General features: G+C 44.3%; 28 non-coding genes across 28 annotated transcripts; all 28 read right to left on the bottom strand.

Annotated features, from left to right (window-relative positions):
• Positions 1–316: 316 nt before the first annotated feature.
• LOC119199533 (5S ribosomal RNA) lies at positions 317–435 on the bottom strand. Its single transcript, XR_005114776.2, has one exon. It is a non-coding gene; the product is annotated as a 5S ribosomal RNA (ribosomal RNA).
• Positions 436–6,879: 6,444 nt separating this feature from the next.
• LOC134112007 (5S ribosomal RNA) lies at positions 6,880–6,998 on the bottom strand. The gene has a single exon (XR_009945348.1). It is a non-coding gene; the product is annotated as a 5S ribosomal RNA (ribosomal RNA).
• A 339-nt stretch (positions 6,999–7,337) lies between these two features.
• LOC134112006 (5S ribosomal RNA) lies at positions 7,338–7,456 on the bottom strand. The gene has a single exon (XR_009945347.1). It is a non-coding gene; the product is annotated as a 5S ribosomal RNA (ribosomal RNA).
• A 395-nt stretch (positions 7,457–7,851) lies between these two features.
• Positions 7,852–7,970, bottom strand: LOC134112005 (5S ribosomal RNA). The gene has a single exon (XR_009945346.1). It is a non-coding gene; the product is annotated as a 5S ribosomal RNA (ribosomal RNA).
• Positions 7,971–8,309: 339 nt separating this feature from the next.
• On the bottom strand, positions 8,310–8,428 carry LOC134112004 (5S ribosomal RNA). The gene has a single exon (XR_009945345.1). It is a non-coding gene; the product is annotated as a 5S ribosomal RNA (ribosomal RNA).
• A 395-nt stretch (positions 8,429–8,823) lies between these two features.
• LOC134112002 (5S ribosomal RNA) lies at positions 8,824–8,942 on the bottom strand. The gene has a single exon (XR_009945343.1). It is a non-coding gene; the product is annotated as a 5S ribosomal RNA (ribosomal RNA).
• A 339-nt stretch (positions 8,943–9,281) lies between these two features.
• LOC134112001 (5S ribosomal RNA) lies at positions 9,282–9,400 on the bottom strand. Its single transcript, XR_009945342.1, has one exon. It is a non-coding gene; the product is annotated as a 5S ribosomal RNA (ribosomal RNA).
• A 395-nt stretch (positions 9,401–9,795) lies between these two features.
• On the bottom strand, positions 9,796–9,914 carry LOC134112000 (5S ribosomal RNA). Its single transcript, XR_009945341.1, has one exon. It is a non-coding gene; the product is annotated as a 5S ribosomal RNA (ribosomal RNA).
• Positions 9,915–10,253: 339 nt separating this feature from the next.
• Positions 10,254–10,372, bottom strand: LOC134111999 (5S ribosomal RNA). The gene has a single exon (XR_009945340.1). It is a non-coding gene; the product is annotated as a 5S ribosomal RNA (ribosomal RNA).
• Positions 10,373–10,767: 395 nt separating this feature from the next.
• On the bottom strand, positions 10,768–10,886 carry LOC134112088 (5S ribosomal RNA). Its single transcript, XR_009945429.1, has one exon. It is a non-coding gene; the product is annotated as a 5S ribosomal RNA (ribosomal RNA).
• A 339-nt stretch (positions 10,887–11,225) lies between these two features.
• Positions 11,226–11,344, bottom strand: LOC134111998 (5S ribosomal RNA). The gene has a single exon (XR_009945339.1). It is a non-coding gene; the product is annotated as a 5S ribosomal RNA (ribosomal RNA).
• Positions 11,345–11,739: 395 nt separating this feature from the next.
• LOC134112087 (5S ribosomal RNA) lies at positions 11,740–11,858 on the bottom strand. The gene has a single exon (XR_009945428.1). It is a non-coding gene; the product is annotated as a 5S ribosomal RNA (ribosomal RNA).
• Positions 11,859–12,197: 339 nt separating this feature from the next.
• LOC134112110 (5S ribosomal RNA) lies at positions 12,198–12,316 on the bottom strand. Its single transcript, XR_009945451.1, has one exon. It is a non-coding gene; the product is annotated as a 5S ribosomal RNA (ribosomal RNA).
• A 344-nt stretch (positions 12,317–12,660) lies between these two features.
• Positions 12,661–12,779, bottom strand: LOC134112145 (5S ribosomal RNA). The gene has a single exon (XR_009945486.1). It is a non-coding gene; the product is annotated as a 5S ribosomal RNA (ribosomal RNA).
• A 339-nt stretch (positions 12,780–13,118) lies between these two features.
• On the bottom strand, positions 13,119–13,237 carry LOC134111997 (5S ribosomal RNA). The gene has a single exon (XR_009945338.1). It is a non-coding gene; the product is annotated as a 5S ribosomal RNA (ribosomal RNA).
• A 393-nt stretch (positions 13,238–13,630) lies between these two features.
• Positions 13,631–13,749, bottom strand: LOC134111959 (5S ribosomal RNA). The gene has a single exon (XR_009945300.1). It is a non-coding gene; the product is annotated as a 5S ribosomal RNA (ribosomal RNA).
• Positions 13,750–14,088: 339 nt separating this feature from the next.
• LOC134111996 (5S ribosomal RNA) lies at positions 14,089–14,207 on the bottom strand. The gene has a single exon (XR_009945337.1). It is a non-coding gene; the product is annotated as a 5S ribosomal RNA (ribosomal RNA).
• A 395-nt stretch (positions 14,208–14,602) lies between these two features.
• Positions 14,603–14,721, bottom strand: LOC134112086 (5S ribosomal RNA). The gene has a single exon (XR_009945427.1). It is a non-coding gene; the product is annotated as a 5S ribosomal RNA (ribosomal RNA).
• A 339-nt stretch (positions 14,722–15,060) lies between these two features.
• On the bottom strand, positions 15,061–15,179 carry LOC134111995 (5S ribosomal RNA). Its single transcript, XR_009945336.1, has one exon. It is a non-coding gene; the product is annotated as a 5S ribosomal RNA (ribosomal RNA).
• A 395-nt stretch (positions 15,180–15,574) lies between these two features.
• LOC134111994 (5S ribosomal RNA) lies at positions 15,575–15,693 on the bottom strand. Its single transcript, XR_009945335.1, has one exon. It is a non-coding gene; the product is annotated as a 5S ribosomal RNA (ribosomal RNA).
• A 339-nt stretch (positions 15,694–16,032) lies between these two features.
• LOC134112109 (5S ribosomal RNA) lies at positions 16,033–16,151 on the bottom strand. Its single transcript, XR_009945450.1, has one exon. It is a non-coding gene; the product is annotated as a 5S ribosomal RNA (ribosomal RNA).
• Positions 16,152–16,495: 344 nt separating this feature from the next.
• On the bottom strand, positions 16,496–16,614 carry LOC134111993 (5S ribosomal RNA). The gene has a single exon (XR_009945334.1). It is a non-coding gene; the product is annotated as a 5S ribosomal RNA (ribosomal RNA).
• Positions 16,615–16,953: 339 nt separating this feature from the next.
• LOC134111991 (5S ribosomal RNA) lies at positions 16,954–17,072 on the bottom strand. The gene has a single exon (XR_009945332.1). It is a non-coding gene; the product is annotated as a 5S ribosomal RNA (ribosomal RNA).
• A 395-nt stretch (positions 17,073–17,467) lies between these two features.
• On the bottom strand, positions 17,468–17,586 carry LOC134111990 (5S ribosomal RNA). The gene has a single exon (XR_009945331.1). It is a non-coding gene; the product is annotated as a 5S ribosomal RNA (ribosomal RNA).
• Positions 17,587–17,925: 339 nt separating this feature from the next.
• Positions 17,926–18,044, bottom strand: LOC134111989 (5S ribosomal RNA). Its single transcript, XR_009945330.1, has one exon. It is a non-coding gene; the product is annotated as a 5S ribosomal RNA (ribosomal RNA).
• A 397-nt stretch (positions 18,045–18,441) lies between these two features.
• Positions 18,442–18,560, bottom strand: LOC134111988 (5S ribosomal RNA). The gene has a single exon (XR_009945329.1). It is a non-coding gene; the product is annotated as a 5S ribosomal RNA (ribosomal RNA).
• Positions 18,561–18,899: 339 nt separating this feature from the next.
• On the bottom strand, positions 18,900–19,018 carry LOC134111987 (5S ribosomal RNA). Its single transcript, XR_009945328.1, has one exon. It is a non-coding gene; the product is annotated as a 5S ribosomal RNA (ribosomal RNA).
• Positions 19,019–19,415: 397 nt separating this feature from the next.
• Positions 19,416–19,534, bottom strand: LOC134111986 (5S ribosomal RNA). The gene has a single exon (XR_009945327.1). It is a non-coding gene; the product is annotated as a 5S ribosomal RNA (ribosomal RNA).
• Positions 19,535–19,867: the final 333 nt, after the last annotated feature.

The raw sequence follows: 19,867 nt of genomic DNA, 5'->3' as shown, positions 1-19,867 counted from the left end.
AAACGTGTCAAAGATAATCAGAAGTTTCTTTTTCTAAAATTGAAGCAGTTCTTAGCATTGGCAAGAGAGGTTCCTAAAGCCTGAAGGTAACTTTACTTTTCTTCACTGGCAATTCTAACATGTTGGGTTAGCACCTGTATTTCAACGGCTAAATTACAAACAATAGTATGCCAATCGTAAATGTTGATCAACACTGATTTAGCAATCATGAAACGGAATCATTTTGGATAATATTGTCTAATTTCCTTTCATATCCAACGTTAAAACAGGTGTACAATCTGCCGCGCTCGGCGGCTTTCGGAGAGAGAAGTGAAAAAGCTTACGGCACCTGGGATTCCCAGGCGGTCTTCCATCCAGGTACTAACCAGGCCCTGCTCTGCTTAGCTTCCGAGATCAGACGAGATCGGGCGGAACCAGAGAGGTATGGCCGTAAGCTGCTTTTCATCTTTTTCCTAATCCTTTAAAACGTGTCAAAGTTAATCAGAAGTTTCTTTTTCTAAAATTGAAGCAGTTCTTAGCATTGGCAAGAGAGGTTCCTAAAGCCTGAAGGTAACTTTACTTTTCTTCACTGGCAATTCTAACATGTTGGGTTAGCACCTGTATTTCAACGGCTAAATTACAAACAATAGTATGCCAATCGTAAATGTTGATCAACACTGATTTAGCAATCATGAAACGGAATCATTTTGGATAATATTGTCTAATTTCCTTTCATATCCAACGTTAAAACAACACTAAACATGCATCTCTTCAACAATGTGATATTCTTTTTGTAATTTGTAGGTGTACAATCTGCGGCGCTCGGCGGCTTTCGGAGAGAGAAGTGAAAAAGCTTACGGCACCTGGAATTCCCAGGCGGTCTTCCATCCAGGTACTAACCAGGCCCTGCTCTGCTTAGCTTCCGAGATTTTTTTATCTTTTATTATCAAAAATACAAAAAATACATTACATTTGTTTTTTCACACTCATACACACCCGCACCACATATTTGTACATATAATTATATATATATTTCCATATCATCTGGTATTACCACAACCCTTACAGATTACAAATTACAATTACAGACACAAGAGTTTAATTAGAAATAGAAGACAAGCCCCTGCCCTTCTACAACTTTACCCATCGCTGTCTTATTTAAAAAATGCTCCGAGACCCATTCTTTCCTACAGACATGCAGCAGTCTAATGTGTGCTTTTAAGAGATTCTTGTACAACTCCAAAATGCTTACAGTCTTTCCCTCGTACAGTGCATAATTTCTCCTCAGGATTACTGCGTGCCTGGCAAATGCAAGGAGTGTATTCACTTGGGCTTCAGCCCCTCCTTTACTTTTTTTGGGCATGCCAAAAAGCCATATCCAGTCCCAGTCTTTCAGACTCTCCTCATTTATACCACATTGATTGCATAACAATCCGCGCACATATATCTGCAAAGTTTTTAGGGCTGGACATTCAAGTGTGAGATGTTCCAAAGTCTCGTCCTCTAGCCCACACACCGCACAAGTCCTTTCAAATTTGTCTCTGTATATTTGATGGAGGACGATGCTTGTGAAAAACCGCCTGTGCCTCAGTTTGAATTCTGTGTTGAAAACTGAATGTGGGATAAAAGGGACGTTTAGGTTCCCCCAGATTGTCTGGATTTCTTTTTTTGGAAACATGCTTGCCCATCTTGGTTCTGATGCTGGCTTCTTGACCAGTTTTCTAATTAGAAAGTTGTAGATTACCTTTGTTTTTATTTGTGTAACTGGGATATTCTTTCCATTGTGGCACAGAATAAAGTTCACCCCGTCGCCCTGCCCTTTGCTGTTACTGCGCATCAATGTTTGCCATTCCTTGCAAATACATTTATTAACTCTCAACCCAATTTCCGCTATCTGTTTCTTCTTAAAAAACACCCCCGCCCTGTTCAAGATCCCTAATGCCTTCCCACAATCAAACCCCAACTTACCCCCTCTCCCGTCGGCCCCCCCCAGTGTCGTCAGGCCTGCCTCACGGAGCGGCTTGGACGCCAGGGGCCTGCCCTTGTGTGAGAAGAAAGGTGAGTTGAGGATCGGTAACAGCATCACCTGCTCTCTGTACTCCATGTCCGGTCTGAGGTGGGGCAGAAACTTGTCCCAGGCCTCCAACATTTCCCGGTAGAAACCTGGAAACCCTCCAGAAACATTCCTTGGAGCAAAAGCAAACAGGTTGTAGTTATTCTTCTCCCCGTACTCTGCCAGGAGGGTCGCCAGGTTGTCTTTCCATGGATGTTGCCTTCTCAGGTCAAGAAATTTCCCAATTAGCTTAACCCTCAGAGCATCTCTTTTGGCTCTGAGGTCAATCAGATCTAGACCCCCCTCCCTTTTGCTAGCGATTAGCGTCCTGCGGGCGATTGTATTGCCCTTCCTCTTCCACAAGAATGAGGAAATCACCGCATTAATTGAGTCTGAAGCCCAATTTGGCATCTCGCAAGACCCCAAAATGTAGTTAACTTTTGACAATACTAGCGCATTAGATATGATTACCTTCCCTCTTAGGTTCAGGCCCCTGGCGTACCACAGGCTACATATGTTTTTAATTTTCTCAATAATTTCTGTCCAGGTTTTGTCCCTGGCGCCTTCTTCATTTTCCCCTATATATACCCCAAGTACTTTCCTCACGTCTTGTACTATTTTGAAACCCCATTTGTTATCCAGTGCTTTATCTTTATTAAAAACCATTAATTCAGTTTTTGTCATGTTGATTTTTGCCCCTGAGGCGACTCCGAATTCCTCCATGTGCTCCATGATGTGGTCAATGCTTTTTGTATCCTTCACGCAAATGTTGATGTCATCAGCATATTGGATTATTTTAATTTCCCTGCCTTTACTAGTTTTCACTCCATCTATTCGCTTATCCTCCACTAGCATCAATGCCAGGGGTTCTGCCACAAGGCTGTAGAGCATAGCGGACAACGGGCATCCCTGTCTGACCGCCCTTTTCAACTCAACAGGCTCGGTGAGGGCCCCGTTGACCCTGATTCTACTTTTTGCTTCAGCATATAATAATTTCACCCAGTTTATAAATTCCCCACCGAACCCATACGCCTTTAGTGCTTCCCAAAGGAATCGATGTTCTACCCTGTCAAAAGCCTTTTCCAGATCGATTCCCAGCAGATAGCCCCCTTCTTTTTTCATGATCCTGACTAGGTCTTTTATCAGGATGATGTTGTCATGTATATCTCTACCAGGTATGCTATATGTTTGCGTATCCATAATTATTGTCTTAATCACTTTTTTCAGTCTGTTTGCCAATACTTTTGCTAGTATTTTATAATCTGTATTTAAAACACTGATTGGTCTATAATTTCCCAGTTTGTCCCTAGTACCTTTATTTTTATAGATCAAGGTAATTATCCCCTCTGTGAACGTTTCAGGCATGCTTTGGCTTAATTGCATTTCATTATATACTGTTAACAGGACCGGCGCGAACAGGTCAGGGAACCTTTGATATAATTCGGCAGTTAGCCCATCCTTCCCTGGACTCTTGTTCCTGTTTAGATTTTTGATGGCCACTTCTATTTCCTCTACCCGGATTGGCTGCTCACAAAAGGTTTTATCTTCCTCTTGTAGCTGTTTTGTGATGTGATTCGTTATTTTTGTAATCTGTGCATTCTGCGGATTTTGGTCAGTATACAATTCTTTGTAGTACTTAAAGACAGTTGCCATAATTTCCTCCTTGTCCTCAATCACAGATTTATTGTCGTTCTCCAGTTGCCTAATATGCTGTCTTTCTTGGGCTGTTTTCTCCAATCCTAAAAAGAACGCTGTGCTCCTTTCTCCTTCTAATAGATGCTGTGCCCTACTCCTGATGGCTGCCCCCTTACATCTTTTTGCTTCCATCTCGTCCAATTTAGCTTTGTAGAGTTCATATTTCTCGCTGGTATGAGTTCCGTTGGTTTCTGCCTGTTCTATTTCTATCCTTAACAAGTTGTTTAACATTCTTTCTTCAATCCTTTCTTCCCATCTTTTTTTTTTTACAATAATTTATGCTTATTTTTTTAATCCTAAATTTAGCGTCCTCCCAATAATTTGCCTTTTCTTCTACATATTTAATATCTGTAGCTATATTGTTTAACTCTGTCTCTATTCTTTGTTTGTACTTATCGTCCCGTAGGATGCTATTATTTAGACACCATAATCCCCTTCCCCTCTCCATTTTGTCTCCAAGTGTCATATTTAATTGAGCGTGATCACTCAATATATTAAACTTATATTTAATATCTACTATATGTTTAACTCTCCCCGAGGCGACCAGCGCCAGATCTATCCTAGACTGTTTTAATTTGCCCATGACCACTTGCCGCCTCGAAAACCCTCTACTCCTAGGGTTGAAAACCCTCCATGCATCTATCATATTGTTTCCTGTGATTAAATTTTTTAAGGCTCTCCTACTCATGTCGCTGTTAAATTTATTATTAATCGATACGTCATTGTTAGTTAGGGCGACGTTAAAGTCTCCAATGATTATCGTTTCCCCAGTTATCCATTTTTCTAGTTTCTGGAAGAAAGTATTCCTCTCCTCGCCAATATTTGGGGCATATATATTAATTATTCTGATTGGTTCTCCCTTATAAATCACCTCTATTATAATGCATCTGCCTTCACTATCTTTAAAAATGTCCCTATACCCACTGATGTTTTCTGGGCCGATCAAAATGGCCACCCCACATGACCTTGCGGTCCCCTCACTTGAGTGGACCGTCCCTTTCCATTGCTTGGCACATGTATCTACCCAGTTTGTGTCCCAGTTTGTTTCTTGTAGGCAAACAACATCCACATACCTGTTCTGCATTAGTACCTCATTCATTTTCTGGGTATTCCTACAGCTGTTTATATTTTGTGATGCCAGGGTCAGGGACAGGGACATCATTATAAAGAGCAGTTGCATTAAATTCCTATTTCTTCTTTGTCATCTTCTTCTTCGCTTTCGTCGACCATACGTTGTGTCTTTTCCTCACCTCTTTCGCTTCATTTGTAAAGTCCATGTCCGATTCTTCAGATGGCTCCGACAACTGCATTGTCTGCGGCCCCGGCTCGCCTTCTCGCCCCTCTTCCACGTCAAGGGAGGATTCTACCTCCACCTGCCTGGCCGATCTCCTCAGCTTCTGCTGTACCGGCTGGACTGCCTGTGCCGGCTCCGTCTCCGTTTCTCCCACCTGCACCTCATCCACTGCATCTTTTCCCGGTTCACCGCCCGGCTCTCCTATCTCCTCTGGTCCCTCGACCGTCTTCGGCCCACTGGTTGCGGTGGTCTGGTGCCGGTCCTCCTCCACTGGCCCCACCGCGCTGCTCTCCTGGATCACCACCGTGCTGCTGTCACCGTGCTCCTCACCCCCTTGCTCTCCCTTCCTCTCCAGATCCGATTCGCTTGACCCAGCTTGACTCATCTCCTCTTCACTCACGTTACATATGCATCTTTCTACTTCATTTTTACATAGGGCACACCTTGTCTGTCTCTTTTGTACACACTCTCTTGCGTAGTGGCCCTGCACACCACACTGGTGGCACATGAATTCTGGGCAGTCTCTGAGGATGTGTCCCGGCTGCATGCACATTCTGCATACTCGAACTTGTTTGTCATGAATGACTCTGAAGTACTCTGCTCCCAACGCCGTGTTAAATTTTGTGGAGTATGGAAGTGACTGAATATGTTGGTTGAACTTCACTCTCACAAACCTTGTCCCATCGGCCACCTTGGTGCCCGGCCACATTCTTCTTTTGATCGGGGACACCGCCGAAACTCCCCATGTTAGCAGTTTGGCTATGATCTCCGAGTCCTCAATGTAATATGGCAGATTTAGGAACGATACTACCAGCTCATCGTTGGTAATTTCACTGACGTGAGCAGTGGCGCCATTAATTTTAAAACCTTCCATGAGTCTCTCTTTTCCCTTCGGGTGGCTCATGGTAGCCTCATATTTGTTGGGGCCTAACACCCGGCAGGCCATAAGACCTCCGCACAGCCCACGGATGCAGCTCATCATTTCCATTATTGGTATGGTATCCTCCCCCTCCATCTCCACTCTCACCGTCAAGCTCTGGTTTCTTTTCCTTTCTTCCTCTCTGGTATTTCTCTCCTCGCTCTCGTTTACGCTTGCCATAAACCTTCTTTTGTCGTCCTCCGTTATCTTGGTCTGTGCTGGTTTGGTCGGCTGGTCTGCCATATTTAATAAAATAAAAATAGACGAAAAACGCCCCTTTCTACCAAAGTGGGGGATATCTAAAAAAGGAGTTTCCCCCCAGGCAGTACAGTACTGCTGGGGGTACTAAACGTCTCAAAGGACAACACAAAACGCTTAAAGCATCCAAATATAAGCCCAAACAGAGGTGAAAAAGAGAGCCCCTACAAGGAGCCGTGTGGCAAACAAATCTGGTCTACTGGCACTTCCTGCTACCTGCAATGGGCGGAGCCTTCGGTCGTGATCAGACGAGATCGGGCGGAACCAGAGAGGTATGGCCGTAAGCTGCTTTTCATCTTTTTCCTAATCCTTTAAAACGTGTCAAAGATAATCAGAAGTTTCTTTTTCTAAAATTGAAGCAGTTCTTAGCATTGGCAAGAGAGGTTCCTAAAGCCTGAAGGTAACTTTACTTTTCTTCACTGGCAATTCTAACATGTTGGGTTAGCACCTGTATTTCAACGGCTAAATTACAAACAATAGTATGCCAATCGTAAATGTTGATCAACACTAATTTAGCAATCATGAAACGGAATCATTTTGGATAATATTGTCTAATTTCCTTTCATATCCAACGTTAAAACAACACTAAACATGCATCTCTTCAACAATGTGATATTCTTTTTGTCATTTGTAGGTGTACAATCTGCGGCGCTGGGCGGCATTCGGAGAGAGAAGTGAAAAAGCTTACGGCACCTGGGATTCCCAGGCGGTCTTCCATCCAGGTACTAACCAGGCCCTGCTCTGCTTAGCTTCCGAGATCAGACGAGATCGGGCGGAACCAGAGAGGTATGGCCGTAAGCTGCTTTTTATCTTTTTCCTAATCCTTTATAATGCGTCAAAGAATTATGACACGCCTGCCGTTGGCATCTTTGTGTGGGTTAAATAAGGGTATGCAAAGAAGGCTGTGACATCCCATGCCGAAAATTGGATGGACTAGAGAAGACCCGCCCAGGGGTCCCAGCCAATCGGTGAATGGCCATTGCAGTCCCCGCCACCTCAAATGGCCTGACGATGGTATGGACGTAAGCCACCTTTCATCTTCTTCCTATTGCATGTCTTCTACAATGTGAATTTTTTTTTACAATTGTGTAGGTGTACAATCTACGGCGCTGGGCGGCTTTCAGAGAGAGAAGTGAAAAAGCTTACGGCACCTGGGATTCCCAGGCGGTCTTCCATCCAGGTACTAACCAGGCCCTGCTCTGCTTAGCTTCCGAGATCAGACGAGATCGGGCGGAACCAGAGAGGTATGGCCGTAAGCTGCTTTTCATCTTTTTCCTAATCCTTTAAAACGTGTCAAAGATAATCAGAAGTTTCTTTTTCTAAAATTGAAGCAGTTCTTAGCATTGGCAAGAGAGGTTCCTAAAGCCTGAAGGTAACTTTACTTTTCTTCACTGGCAATTCTAACATGTTGGGTTAGCACCTGTATTTCAACGGCTAAATTACAAACAATAGTATGCCAATCGTAAATGTTGATCAACACTAATTTAGCAATCATGAAACGGAATCATTTTGGATAATATTGTCTAATTTCCTTTCATATCCAACGTTAAAACAACACTAAACATGCATCTCTTCAACAATGTGATATTCTTTTTGTAATTTGTAGGTGTACAATCTGCGGCGCTGGGCGGCTTTCGGAGAGAGAAGTGAAAAAGCTTACGGCACCTGGGATTCCCAGGCGGTCTTCCATCCAGGTACTAACCAGGCCCTGCTCTGCTTAGCTTCCGAGATCAGACGAGATCGGGCGGAACCAGAGAGGTATGGCCGTAAGCTGCTTTTTATCTTTTTCCTAATCCTTTATAATGCGTCAATGAATTATGACACGCCTGCCGTTGGCATCTTTGTGTGGGTTAAATAAGGGTATGCAAAGAAGGCTGTGACATCCCATGCCGAAAATTGGATGGACTAGAGAAGACCCGCCCAGGGGTCCCAGCCAATCGGTGAATGGCCATTGCAGTCCCCGCCACCTCAAATGGCCTGACGATAGTATGGACGTAAGCCACCTTTCATCTTCTTCCTATTGCATCTCTTCTACAATGTGAATTTTTTTTTACAATTGTGCAGGTGTACAATTTACGGCGCTGGGCGGCTTTCAGAGAGAGAAGTGAAAAAGCTTACGGCACCTGGGATTCCCAGGCGGTCTTCCATCCAGGTACTAACCAGGCCCTGCTCTGCTTAGCTTCCGAGATCAGACGAGATCGGGCGGAACCAGAGAGGTATGGCCGTAAGCTGCTTTTCATCTTTTTCCTAATCCTTTAAAACGTGTCAAAGATAATCAGAAGTTTCTTTTTCTAAAATTGAAGCAGTTCTTAGCATTGGCAAGAGAGGTTCCTAAAGCCTGAAGGTAACTTTACTTTTCTTCACTGGCAATTCTAACATGTTGGGTTAGCACCTGTATTTCAACGGCTAAATTACAAACAATAGTATGCCAATCGTAAATGTTGATCAACACTAATTTAGCAATCATGAAACGGAATCATTTTGGATAATATTGTCTAATTTCCTTTCATATCCAACGTTAAAACAACACTAAACATGCATCTCTTCAACAATGTGATATTCTTTTTGTCATTTGTAGGTGTACAATCTGCGGCGCTGGGCGGCATTCGGAGAGAGAAGTGAAAAAGCTTACGGCACCTGGGATTCCCAGGCGGTCTTCCATCCAGGTACTAACCAGGCCCTGCTCTGCTTAGCTTCCGAGATCAGACGAGATCGGGCGGAACCAGAGAGGTATGGCCGTAAGCTGCTTTTTATCTTTTTCCTAATCCTTTATAATGCGTCAAAGAATTATGACACGCCTGCCGTTGGCATCTTTGTGTGGGTTAAATAAGGGTATGCAAAGAAGGCTGTGACATCCCATGCCGAAAATTGGATGGACTAGAGAAGACCCGCCCAGGGGTCCCAGCCAATCGGTGAATGGCCATTGCAGTCCCCGCCACCTCAAATGGCCTGACGATGGTATGGACGTAAGCCACCTTTCATCTTCTTCCTATTGCATGTCTTCTACAATGTGAATTTTTTTTTACAATTGTGTAGGTGTACAATCTACGGCGCTGGGCGGCTTTCAGAGAGAGAAGTGAAAAAGCTTACGGCACCTGGGATTCCCAGGCGGTCTTCCATCCAGGTACTAACCAGGCCCTGCTCTGCTTAGCTTCCGAGATCAGACGAGATCGGGCGGAACCAGAGAGGTATGGCCGTAAGCTGCTTTTCATCTTTTTCCTAATCCTTTAAAACGTGTCAAAGATAATCAGAAGTTTCTTTTTCTAAAATTGAAGCAGTTCTTAGCATTGGCAAGAGAGGTTCCTAAAGCCTGAAGGTAACTTTACTTTTCTTCACTGGCAATTCTAACATGTTGGGTTAGCACCTGTATTTCAACGGCTAAATTACAAACAATAGTATGCCAATCGTAAATGTTGATCAACACTAATTTAGCAATCATGAAACGGAATCATTTTGGATAATATTGTCTAATTTCCTTTCATATCCAACGTTAAAACAACACTAAACATGCATCTCTTCAACAATGTGATATTCTTTTTGTAATTTGTAGGTGTACAATCTGCGGCGCTGGGCGGCTTTCGGAGAGAGAAGTGAAAAAGCTTACGGCACCTGGGATTCCCAGGCGGTCTTCCATCCAGGTACTAACCAGGCCCTGCTCTGCTTAGCTTCCGAGATCAGACGAGATCGGGCGGAACCAGAGAGGTATGGCCGTAAGCTGCTTTTTATCTTTTTCCTAATCCTTTATAATGCGTCAATGAATTATGACACGCCTGCCGTTGGCATCTTTGTGTGGGTTAAATAAGGGTATGCAAAGAAGGCTGTGACATCCCATGCCGAAAATTGGATGGACTAGAGAAGACCCGCCCAGGGGTCCCAGCCAATCGGTGAATGGCCATTGCAGTCCCCGCCACCTCAAATGGCCTGACGATAGTATGGACGTAAGCCACCTTTCATCTTCTTCCTATTGCATCTCTTCTACAATGTGAATTTTTTTTTACAATTGTGCAGGTGTACAATTTACGGCGCTGGGCGGCTTTCAGAGAGAGAAGTGAAAAAGCTTACGGCACCTGGGATTCCCAGGCGGTCTTCCATCCAGGTACTAACCAGGCCCTGCTCTGCTTAGCTTCCGAGATCAGACGAGATCGGGCGGAACCAGAGAGGTATGGCCGTAAGCTGCTTTTCATCTTTTTCCTAATCCTTTAAAACGTGTCAAAGATAATCAGAAGTTTCTTTTTCTAAAATTGAAGCAGTTCTTAGCATTGGCAAGAGAGGTTCCTAAAGCCTGAAGGTAACTTTACTTTTCTTCACTGGCAATTCTAACATGTTGGGTTAGCACCTGTATTTCAACGGCTAAATTACAAACAATAGTATGCCAATCGTAAATGTTGATCAACACTAATTTAGCAATCATGAAACGGAATCATTTTGGATAATATTGTCTAATTTCCTTTCATATCCAACGTTAAAACAACACTAAACATGCATCTCTTCAACAATGTGATATTCTTTTTGTAATTTGTAGGTGTACAATCTGCGGCGCTGGGCGGGTTTCGGAGAGAGAAGTGAAAAAGCTTACGGCACCTGGGATTCCCAGGCGGTCTTCCATCCAGGTACTAACCAGGCCCTGCACTGCTTAGCTTCCGAGATCAGACGAGATCGGGCGGAACCAGAGAGGTATGGCCGTAAGCTGCTTTTTATCTTTTTCCTAATCCTTTATAATGCGTCAATGAATTATGACACGCCTGCCGTTGGCATCTTTGTGTGGGTTAAATAAGGGTATGCAAAGAAGGCTGTGACATCCCATGCCGAAAATTGGATGGACTAGAGAAGACCCGCCCAGGGGTCCCAGCCAATCGGTGAATGGCCATTGCAGTCCCCGCCACCTCAAATGGCCTGACGATGGTATGGACGTAAGCCACCTTTCATCTTCTTCCTATTGCATCTCTTCTACAATGTGAATTTTTTTTTACAATTGTGTAGGTGTACAATCTACGGCGCTGGGCGGCTTTCAGAGAGAGAAGTGAAAAAGCTTACGGCACCTGGGATTCCCAGGCGGTCTTCCATCCAGGTACTAACCAGGCCCTGCTCTGCTTAGCTTCCGAGATCAGACGAGATCGGGCGGAACCAGAGAGGTATGGCCGTAAGCTGCTTTTCATCTTTTTCCTAATCCTTTAAAACGTGTCAAAGATAATCAGAAGTTTCTTTTTCTAAAATTGAAGCAGTTCTTAGCATTGGCAAGAGAGGTTCCTAAAGCCTGAAGGTAACTTTACTTTTCTTCACTGGCAATTCTAACATGTTGGGTTAGCACCTGTATTTCAACGGCTAAATTACAAACAATAGTATGCCAATCGTAAATGTTGATCAACACTAATTTAGCAATCATGAAACGGAATCATTTTGGATAATATTGTCTAATTTCCTTTCATATCCAACGTTAAAACAACACTAAACATGCATCTCTTCAACAATGTGATATTCTTTTTGTAATTTGTAGGTGTACAATCTGCGGCGCTGGGCGGGTTTCGGAGAGAGAAGTGAAAAAGCTTACGGCACCTGGGATTCCCAGGCGGTCTTCCATCCAGGTACTAACCAGGCCCTGCACTGCTTAGCTTCCGAGATCAGACGAGATCGGGCGGAACCAGAGAGGTATGGCCGTAAGCTGCTTTTTATCTTTTTCCTAATCCTTTATAATGCGTCAATGAATTATGACACGCCTGCCGTTGGCATCTTTGTGTGGGTTAAATAAGGGTATGCAAAGAAGGCTGTGACATCCCATGCCGAAAATTGGATGGACTAGAGAAGACCCGCCCAGGGGTCCCAGCCAATCGGTGAATGGCCATTGCAGTCCCCGCCACCTCAAATGGCCTGACGATGGTATGGACGTAAGCCACCTTTCATCTTCTTCCTATTGCATGTCTTCTACAATGTGAATTTTTTTTTACAATTGTGTAGGTGTACAATCTACGGCGCTGGGCGGCTTTCAGAGAGAGAAGTGAAAAAGCTTACGGCACTTGGGATTCCCAGGCGGTCTTCCATCCAGGTACTAACCAGGCCCTGCTCTGCTTAGCTTCCGAGATCAGACGAGATCGGGCGGAACCAGAGAGGTATGGCCGTAAGCTGCTTTTCATCTTTTTCCTAATCCTTTAAAACGTGTCAAAGATAATCAGAAGTTTCTTTTTCTAAAATTGAAGCAGTTCTTAGCATTGGCAAGAGAGGTTCCTAAAGCCTGAAGGTAACTTTACTTTTCTTCACTGGCAATTCTAACATGTTGGGTTAGCACCTGTATTTCAACGGCTAAATTACAAACAATAGTATGCCAATCGTAAATGTTGATCAACACTGATTTAGCAATCATGAAACGGAATCATTTTGGATAATATTGTCTAATTTCCTTTCATATCCAACGTTAAAACAGGTGTACAATCTGCCGCGCTCGGCGGCTTTCGGAGAGAGAAGTGAAAAAGCTTACGGCACCTGGGATTCCCAGGCGGTCTTCCATCCAGGTACTAACCAGGCCCTGCTCTGCTTAGCTTCCGAGATCAGACGAGATCGGGCGGAACCAGAGAGGTATGGCGGTAAGCTGCTTTTTATCTTTTTCCTAATCCTTTATAATGCGTCAATGAATTATGACACGCCTGCCGTTGGCATCTTTGTGTGGGTTAAATAAGGGTATGCAAAGAAGGCTGTGACATCCCATGCCGAAAATTGGATGGACTAGAGAAGACCCGCCCAGGGGTCCCAGCCAATCGGTGAATGGCCATTGCAGTCCCCGCCACCTCAAATGGCCTGACGATAGTATGGACGTAAGCCACCTTTCATCTTCTTCCTATTGCATCTCTTCTACAATGTGAATTTTTTTTTACAATTGTGCAGGTGTACAATTTACGGCGCTGGGCGGCTTTCAGAGAGAGAAGTGAAAAAGCTTACGGCACCTGGGATTCCCAGGCGGTCTTCCATCCAGGTACTAACCAGGCCCTGCTCTGCTTAGCTTCCGAGATCAGACGAGATCGGGCGGAACCAGAGAGGTATGGCCGTAAGCTGCTTTTCATCTTTTTCCTAATCCTTTAAAACGTGTCAAAGATAATCAGAAGTTTCTTTTTCTAAAATTGAAGCAGTTCTTAGCATTGGCAAGAGAGGTTCCTAAAGCCTGAAGGTAACTTTACTTTTCTTCACTGGCAATTCTAACATGTTGGGTTAGCACCTGTATTTCAACGGCTAAATTACAAACAATAGTATGCCAATCGTAAATGTTGATCAACACTAATTTAGCAATCATGAAACGGAATCATTTTGGATAATATTGTCTAATTTCCTTTCATATCCAACGTTAAAACAACACTAAACATGCATCTCTTCAACAATGTGATATTCTTTTTGTAATTTGTAGGTGTACAATCTGCGGCGCTCGGCGGCTTTCAGAGAGAAGTGAAAAAGCTTACGGCACCTGGGATTCCCAGGCGGTCTTCCATCCAGGTACTAACCAGGCCCTGCTCTGCTTAACTTCCGAGATCAGACGAGATCGGGCGGAACCAGAGAGGTATGGCCGTAAGCTGCTTTTTATCTTTTTCCTAATCCTTTATAATGCGTCAAAAAATTATGTCACGCCTGCCGTTGGCATCTTTGTGTGGGTTAAATAAGGGTATGCAAAGAAGGCTGTGACATCCCATGCCGAAAATTGGATGGACTAGAGAAGACCCGCCCAGGGGTCCCAGCCAATCGGTGAATGGCCATTGCAGTCCCCGCCACCTCAAATGGCCTGACGATGGTATGGACGTAAGCCACCTTTCATCTTCTTCCTATTGCATCTCTTCTACAATGTGAATTTTTTTTTACAATTGTGTAGGTGTACAATCTACGGCGCTGGGCGGCTTTCAGAGAGAGAAGTGAAAAAGCTTACGGCACCTGGGATTCCCAGGCGGTCTTCCATCCAGGTACTAACCAGGCCCTGCTCTGCTTAGCTTCCGAGATCAGACGAGATCGGGCGGAACCAGAGAGGTATGGCCGTAAGCTGCTTTTCATCTTTTTCCTAATCCTTTAAAACGTGTCAAAGATAATCAGAAGTTTCTTTTTCTAAAATTGAAGCAGTTCTTAGCATTGGCAAGAGAGGTTCCTAAAGCCTGAAGGTAACTTTACTTTTCTTCACTGGCAATTCTAACATGTTGGGTTAGCACCTGTATTTCAACGGCTAAATTACAAACAATAGTATGCCAATCGTAAATGTTGATCAACACTAATTTAGCAATCATGAAACGGAATCATTTTGGATAATATTGTCTAATTTCCTTTCATATCCAACGTTAAAACAACACTAAACATGCATCTCTTCAACAATGTGATATTCTTTTTGTAATTTGTAGGTGTACAATCTGCGGCGCTGGGCGGGTTTCGGAGAGAGAAGTGAAAAAGCTTACGGCACCTGGGATTCCCAGGCGGTCTTCCATCCAGGTACTAACCAGGCCCTGCACTGCTTAGCTTCCGAGATCAGACGAGATCGGGCGGAACCAGAGAGGTATGGCCGTAAGCTGCTTTTTATCTTTTTCCTAATCCTTTATAATGCGTCAATGAATTATGACACGCCTGCCGTTGGCATCTTTGTGTGGGTTAAATAAGGGTATGCAAAGAAGGCTGTGACATCCCATGCCGAAAATTGGATGGACTAGAGAAGACCCGCCCAGGGGTCCCAGCCAATCGGTGAATGGCCATTGCAGTCCCCGCCACCTCAAATGGCCTGACGATGGTATGGACGTAAGCCACCTTTCATCTTCTTCCTATTGCATCTCTTCTACAATGTGAATTTTTTTTTACAATTGTGTAGGTGTACAATCTACAGCGCTGGGCGGCTTTCAGAGAGAGAAGTGAAAAAGCTTACGGCACCTGGGATTCCCAGGCGGTCTTCCATCCAGGTACTAACCAGGCCCTGCTCTGCTTAGCTTCCGAGATCAGACGAGATCGGGCGGAACCAGAGAGGTATGGCCGTAAGCTGCTTTTCATCTTTTTCCTAATCCTTTAAAACGTGTCAAAGATAATCAGAAGTTTCTTTTTCTAAAATTGAAGCAGTTCTTAGCATTGGCAAGAGAGGTTCCTAAAGCCTGAAGGTAACTTTACTTTTCTTCACTGGCAATTCTAACATGTTGGGTTAGCACCTGTATTTCAACGGCTAAATTACAAACAATAGTATGCCAATCGTAAATGTTGATCAACACTAATTTAGCAATCATGAAACGGAATCATTTTGGATAATATTGTCTAATTTCCTTTCATATCCAACGTTAAAACAACACTAAACATGCATCTCTTCAACAATGTGATATTCTTTTTGTAATTTGTAGGTGTACAATCTGCGGCGCTGGGCGGCATTCGGAGAGAGAAGTGAAAAAGCTTACGGCACCTGGGATTCCCAGGCGGTCTTCCATCCAGGTACTAACCAGGCCCTGCTCTGCTTAGCTTCCGAGATCAGACGAGATCGGGCGGAACCAGAGAGGTATGGCCGTAAGCTGCTTTTTATCTTTTTCCTAATCCTTTATAATGCGTCAAAGAATTATGACACGCCTGCCGTTGGCATCTTTGTGTGGGTTAAATAAGGGTATGCAAAGAAGGCTGTGACATCCCATGCCGAAAATTGGATGGACTAGAGAAGACCCGCCCAGGGGTCCCAGCCAATCGGTGAATGGCCATTGCAGTCCCCGCCACCTCAAATGGCCTGACGATGGTATGGACGTAAGCCACCTTTCATCTTCTTCCTATTGCATGTCTTCTACAATGTGAATTTTTTTTTACAATTGTGTAGGTGTACAATCTACGGCGCTGGGCGGCTTTCAGAGAGAGAAGTGAAAAAGCTTACGGCACTTGGGATTCCCAGGCGGTCTTCCATCCAGGTACTAACCAGGCCCTGCTCTGCTTAGCTTCCGAGATCAGACGAGATCGGGCGGAACCAGAGAGGTATGGCCGTAAGCTGCTTTTCATCTTTTTCCTAATCCTTTAAAACGTGTCAAAGATAATCAGAAGTTTCTTTTTCTAAAATTGAAGCAGTTCTTAGCATTGGCAAGAGAGGTTCCTAAAGCCTGAAGGTAACTTTACTTTTCTTCACTGGCAATTCTAACATGTTGGGTTAGCACCTGTATTTCAACGGCTAAATTACAAACAATAGTATGCCAATCGTAAATGTTGATCAACACTGATTTAGCAATCATGAAACGGAATCATTTTGGATAATATTGTCTAATTTCCTTTCATATCCAACGTTAAAACAGGTGTACAATCTGCCGCGCTCGGCGGCTTTCGGAGAGAGAAGTGAAAAAGCTTACGGCACCTGGGATTCCCAGGCGGTCTTCCATCCAGGTACTAACCAGGCCCTGCTCTGCTTAGCTTCCGAGATCAGACGAGATCGGGCGGAACCAGAGAGGTATGGCCGTAAGCTGCTTTTTATCTTTTTCCTAATCCTTTATAATGCGTCAATGAATTATGACACGCCTGCCGTTGGCATCTTTGTGTGGGTTAAATAAGGGTATGCAAAGAAGGCTGTGACATCCCATGCCGAAAATTGGATGGACTAGAGAAGACCCGCCCAGGGGTCCCAGCCAATCGGTGAATGGCCATTGCAGTCCCCGCCACCTCAAATGGCCTGACGATGGTATGGACGTAAGCCACCTTTCATCTTCTTCCTATTGCATCTCTTCTACAATGTGAATTTTTTTTTACAATTGTGTAGGTGTACAATCTACGGCGCTGGGCGGCTTTCAGAGAGAGAAGTGAAAAAGCTTACGGCACCTGGGATTCCCAGGCGGTCTTCCATCCAGGTACTAACCAGGCCCTGCTCTGCTTAGCTTCCGAGATCAGACGAGATCGGGCGGAACCAGAGAGGTATGGCCGTAAGCTGCTTTTCATCTTTTTCCTAATCCTTTAAAACGTGTCAAAGATAATCAGAAGTTTCTTTTTCTAAAATTGAAGCAGTTCTTAGCATTGGCAAGAGAGGTTCCTAAAGCCTGAAGGTAACTTTACTTTTCTTCACTGGCAATTCTAACATGTTGGGTTAGCACCTGTATTTCAACGGCTAAATTACAAACAATAGTATGCCAATCGTAAATGTTGATCAACACTAATTTAGCAATCATGAAACGGAATCATTTTGGATAATATTGTCTAATTTCCTTTCATATCCAACGTTAAAACAACACTAAACATGCATCTCTTCAACAATGTGATATTCTTTTTGTAATTTGTAGGTGTACAATCTGCGGCGCTGGGCGGCATTCGGAGAGAGAAGTGAAAAAGCTTACGGCACCTGGGATTCCCAGGCGGTCTTCCATCCAGGTACTAACCAGGCCCTGCTCTGCTTAGCTTCCGAGATCAGACGAGATCGGGCGGAACCAGAGAGGTATGGCCGTAAGCTGCTTTTTATCTTTTTCCTAATCCTTTATAATGCGTCAATGAATTATGACACGCCTGCCGTTGGCATCTTTGTGTGGGTTAAATAAGGGTATGCAAAGAAGGCTGTGACATCCTATGCCGAAAATTGGATGGACTAGAGAAGACCCGCCCAGGAGTCCCAGCCAATCGGTGGATGGCCATTGCAGTCCCCGCCACCTCAAATGGCCTGACGATGGTATGGACGTAAGCCACCTTTCATCTTCTTCCTATTGCATCTCTTCTACAATGTGAAATACTTTTTACAATTGTGTAGGTGTACAATCTGCGGCGCTGGGCGGCTTTCGGAGAGAGAAGTGAAAAAGCTTACGGCACCTGGGATTCCCAGGCGGTCTTCCATCCAGGTACTAACCAGGCCCTGCTCTGCTTAGCTTCCGAGATCAGACGAGATCGGGCGGAACCAGAGAGGTATGGCCGTAAGCTGCTTTAATATCTTTTTCCTAATCCTTTAGAACGTGTCAAAGATAATCAGAAAAGTTTCTTTTTCTAAAATTGAAGCAGTTCTTAGGATTGGCAAGAGAGGTTCCTAAAACCTGAAGGTAACTTTACTTTTCTTCACTGGCAATTCTAACATGTTGGGTTAGCACCTGTATTTCAACGGCTAAATTACAAACAAAAGTAGGCCAATTGTTAAATGTTGATCAACACTAATTTAGCAACCATGAAACGGAATCAATTTTGATGATATTGTCTAAGTTCCTTATATATCCAACGTTAAAACAACACTAAACATGCATCTCTTCGACAATGTGATATACTTTTTGTAATTTGTAGGTGTACAATCTGCGGCGCTCGGCGGCTTTCAGAGAGAAGTGAAAAAGCTTACGGCACCTGGGATTCCCAGGCGGTCTTCCATCCAGGTACTAACCAGGCCCTGCTCTGCTTAGCTTCCGAGATCAGACGAGATCGGGCGGAACCAGAGAGGTATGGCCGTAAGCTGCTTTTTATCTTTTTCCTAATCCTTTATAATGCGTCAAAAAATTATGTCACGCCTGCCGTTGGCATCTTTGTGTGGGTTAAATAAGGGTATGCAAAGAAGGCTGTGACATCCTATGCCGAAAATTGGATGGACTAGAGAAGACCCGCCCAGGAGTCCCAGCCAATCGGTGGATGGCCATTGCAGTCCCCGCCACCTCAAATGGCCTGACGATGGTATGGACGTAAGCCACCTTTCATCTTCTTCCTATTGCATCTCTTCTACAATGTGAAATACTTTTTACAATTGTGTAGGTGTACAATCTGCGGCGCTGGGCGGCTTTCGGAGAGAGAAGTGAAAAAGCTTACGGCACCTGGGATTCCCAGGCGGTCTTCCATCCAGGTACTAACCAGGCCCTGCTCTGCTTAGCTTCCGAGATCAGACGAGATCGGGCGGAACCAGAGAGGTATGGCCGTAAGCTGCTTTAATATCTTTTTCCTAATCCTTTAGAACGTGTCAAAGATAATCAGAAAAGTTTCTTTTTCTAAAATTGAAGCAGTTCTTAGGATTGGCAAGAGAGGTTCCTAAAACCTGAAGGTAACTTTACTTTTCTTCACTGGCAATTCTAACATGTTGGGTTAGCACCTGTATTTCAACGGCTAAATTACAAACAAAAGTAGGCCAATTGTTAAATGTTGATCAACACTAATTTAGCAACCATGAAACGGAATCAATTTTGATGATATTGTCTAAGTTCCTTATATATCCAACGTTAAAACAACACTAAACATGCATCTCTTCGACAATGTGATATACTTTTTGTAATTTGTAGGTGTACAATCTGCGGCGCTCGGCGGCTTTCAGAGAGAAGTGAAAAAGCTTACGGCACCTGGGATTCCCAGGCGGTCTTCCATCCAGGTACTAACCAGGCCCTGCTCTGCTTAGCTTCCGAGATCAGACGAGATCGGGCGGAACCAGAGAGGTATGGCCGTAAGCTGCTTTTTATCTTTTTCCTAATCCTTTATAATGCGTCAAAAAATTATGTCACGCCTGCCGTTGGCATCTTTGTGTGGGTTAAATAAGGGTATGCAAAGAAGGCTGTGACATCCTATGCCGAAAATTGGATGGACTAGAGAAGACCCGCCCAGGAGTCCCAGCCAATCGGTGGATGGCCATTGCAGTCCCCGCCACCTCAAATGGCCTGACGATGGTATGGACGTAAGCCACCTTTCATCTTCTTCCTATTGCATCTCTTCTACAATGTGAAATACTTTTTACAATTGTGTAGGTGTACAATCTGCGGCGCTGGGCGGCTTTCGGAGAGAGAAG

This window comes from Pungitius pungitius, unplaced genomic scaffold (genome assembly GCF_949316345.1).
Source record: "Pungitius pungitius unplaced genomic scaffold, fPunPun2.1 scaffold_52, whole genome shotgun sequence".
In the NCBI taxonomy this organism is placed as follows: domain Eukaryota; kingdom Metazoa; phylum Chordata; class Actinopteri; order Perciformes; family Gasterosteidae; genus Pungitius; species Pungitius pungitius.
This window is presented reverse-complemented; position numbering and strand designations above follow the sequence as displayed.